Raw genomic sequence first — 3,496 nt, 5'->3', positions numbered from 1 at the left:
AATAAATCAAAATTTAGTAATTCAGTAAAACTCTGATCTACTGGCCCAGGGGGCCAGTAGGGAATTTTTTTTATGTTGAACCCTGGACATATACACATTATAGAGTGGCCACGGTTTATTCATTGCGTTTACATGGACATTATTAACCCCGCAGCGTAATGACCATAGCAGCGGCTTTAGCGGGGCATGCGCAGACGCATCTCCCCGACAGTAACCCGGTTATGCTGTTTACATGCATCAACTGTGCATCAATAATCGAACAATGGGGCTTCGGTGAGTGTTTGAACTCTTCTATATGTTTGTTTCTGTAAGATTCAGTCATAGACAGCTGACATGTGTACATTAACCGACTTTATTGGACATAAACTAAGTGGAACTTAAACAAGATGACGTTCGGTTGTTTGTTTGTTTTTTCAAACTCTCAGTACCATGTCATATTATATAGGCTAGTATCATAAAAGACCCACCAAAACACCAACATATCAGACATATACGCATTATAGTGTGACCATGGTTTTTTGTCCCGTACGACCTTACAGTTGTGAGGCGGAGATTGTGATCTGTCATTGAAGTTCTTAGTAAAAGTAATCACAGCTGTGTAGAAGTTAAGAGATAATCTGTTTGACTTTAAATATAGCAGTTTTTAAAAAGCACAAATTAACGAGGTTTCGGTTTAACAAGTAATGTGTTAACTAGTCACTCAGCATGCATCGTGGTAACCTTAAAGTTACTTTCCTCTGATTAAAAAACAAACAGAACAGCATTCAGTTTTACTTAAATTAATGCATCAGATTTTCAGTTGTAGAAGTATGCAAATAAATGTAGTAATCATTACTATAGATTATAGGTCTTACAGTAAAGATTTAGTTTATCTATCCGCAGTTTACATGACATAACTTTTTTTCTCTCTCTCCTAGGAACTGCTGCAAAGTCTGTTAGAAAGACTTCACTCTCGATTGGAAAATATTCTGGGACGCATGCCTCTGGATTTGGACTTCTTAGAGTTCCCTTGCACACAAGAACTTGTTTTTAAATGCTGTAGCTGGTCAGGTAGCTGTTTGTCCAGCTATTTTAGATGCACTTACACAGTTACACAGTCTTATAAACATAGAAAAAGAAAAAAGTAAGCAACATATTGTAGTTGTGCAGTTTGAGGAAGGACCAGCTGGGCGACAACGAATGGCCATATCCCCAGACCACCTTTGCAACCTTCTCGAACATAATCTGTCTGTCCCCTGTATTGCTAAACTTATGGGGATATCCAGAAGCACAGTGTACCGGCGCATGGCCGAGTACAATCTCTCAATAAAGGCACTATAAAGCACCATGACAGATGAAGAGTTAGACCAGTGTGTGAGAGACATTAAATCCAGACAGCCTCATTCTGGATACCGAATGGTGAAGGCACTTCTGCAAGCGAGAGGACTAAGGGTGCAGTATAACCGTGTCAGAGCTTCCATGCACCGTGTTGACACCACTGGTGTCATCTCCCGTATGCCCCATTTGGGATGTATTGCTCGACGGACCTACTCAGTTCCAGGCCCCCAGTCTTTAGTTCATACTGATACAATCCATAAATTGATTCTGTAATTCTTTTTAAATAATGTTTTTGACAAAATGCAAATGAATTATTAGTATGCTTGCCCTTAAGCAATGTAGGTATTCTGTTCTGAGTGTTCACACTATTTCTTACTTGTAGTACATTTTATATAGTTGACAAATTCAGCATTTTTCCTTTCAGCTACAACATTGTTATCTTTGGTGGCATTGACGGTTTTTCCCGCAAGGTAAGCACAGTTGGCAGGACTAAGTGTACACATTCTTATAATCATTAAATACTTAACGTCTCATAGTGGTGTAATTGCATTTGTGCTGCAGATAATGTATCTTGGTGCCGCTTCCAACAACCTAGCATCAACTACCCTGGCTTTCTTCCAACAATCTGTTGAGAAGTTTGGGTTTCCTCTAAGGTAAATTTATATTTTTAACTAAGATTTGTTTTTACTGTACAGTCCAACCACGGGAGGAAAGTAACTAAGTACATTTACTCAAGTACTGTACTGAAGTACTTGTGCCATGATTTTCCTCTCCTCACCACCTTCTATTGTGCCCTTTGATCGGTTTATAGGCCTGCATGTTTCAAACTAAATTAAGTCATGGAAGTTGAGCTAAATATTATGAAAACATAATTTAAAAGTTAAAAAAGACAATTCATTGTTAAGAATGCTTGAGAACCTTGACTTTTACTGCAATACTTAAACTATATAATACTTGTAGTAGGATTTTCATGCTGCACTCATTAATTTAATGGAGTACTTTTACATTGCTGTTCTTTTACTTAAGTAAAGGATCTGAATCCTTATAAAACCACTGAGTACAACACAGTGACCCACACAACTAAGCTTTAAAGTAATTTTATTTAGTTTATTTAGATGCTTCAACCACGCTGGTTACACTGTTTTTATAACCAACCAATATACTGTGATCAATATTCCATGTATTATATATGTTTTTTAAAAGTTTTTGTCTATCTTAGGGTACGTGGTGATCAGGGGGTAGAAAACGTGGACGTTGCTCGACTCATGTTTTCAGTTCGTGGCACTGGAAGGAGCAGCTTTATATCTGGGAAGAGTGTTCACAACCAACGGTGAGTTTCACAAAATAGATCCTGCTATGTAAGAGCTGCCATCCCACTAATGTCACATTTGGGTGCAATGACATATAGTATGTATACAAGATCTAATTTTTAAAGACATTTTTTTTGTTCACTTGTCTTAATAGAAACATCAGTGATGTTTCCCATTAGTTTATTTTGGGATACTAGAAGTTGAGTGGAAATAAGTTTTTGATATTACAATAAAGTTTAATTTAAAAAAAGTTTTTAGTAAATTTAAACATTTTCCAGGATTGAGCGGCTGTGGAGAGACTTGTGGGTAGCTGTAACAAGCATCTACTACGATGTTCTCCACTACCTTGAAGAAGAGGGCTTTCTCAGCATCGACAACATTACACACCTCTTCTGCTGCCACTTTGTGTTCCTCCCACGCCTGCAGGATGACCTCGATACTTTTCGCAGTGGTTGGGACAATCATCCCATAAGAACTGAGAGCCAAATGACCCCTAACCAGCTGTGGATGCTGGGTCGTGCACATCACCCAATTCCTGAGCCAGAGGTACATGCAAAACATAATATGATTTTAATATGTAGTGTGGTCCACATGTGTAGGGGACATATTGACAATGTGCCTACTGTTTATCCACATAATACTGCATGAAATTTCAAATTGTTCTATTTGTAGGATATGGACATTCCAGATATTGAGTGGGAAAACAGTGGACTTCCCCATGATGACCACTCAAGCATCATTGTTCCAGATGCAGATTGCCTGCTGACTGATGAACAAATAACATCTTTAGGAGATGCAGTTAACCCAAGAGCTGCATCCCAGTCCTTTGGCTGTGATATTTACATTGCCACTGTTCAGTTCTGTGAGCA

The 3,496-nt window shown here is 38.4% G+C and overlaps 1 long non-coding RNA gene across 2 annotated transcripts; it reads left to right on the top strand.

Moving 5' to 3' along the window:
• Positions 1–1,894: 1,894 nt before the first annotated feature.
• Positions 1,895–3,149, top strand: LOC133970512 (uncharacterized). 2 transcript variants are annotated; one of them, XR_009924312.1, is made up of 3 exons: positions 1,895–1,970; positions 2,537–2,647; positions 3,054–3,149. It is a non-coding gene; the product is annotated as an uncharacterized LOC133970512 (long non-coding RNA). The 2 variants fall into 2 exon arrangements; XR_009924313.1 differs by lacking the exon at positions 3,054–3,149 and adding an exon at positions 2,906–3,024.
• Positions 3,150–3,496: the final 347 nt, after the last annotated feature.

This window comes from Platichthys flesus, chromosome 16 (assembly GCF_949316205.1).
Source record: "Platichthys flesus chromosome 16, fPlaFle2.1, whole genome shotgun sequence".
NCBI lineage: Eukaryota > Metazoa > Chordata > Actinopteri > Pleuronectiformes > Pleuronectidae > Platichthys > Platichthys flesus.
This window is presented reverse-complemented; position numbering and strand designations above follow the sequence as displayed.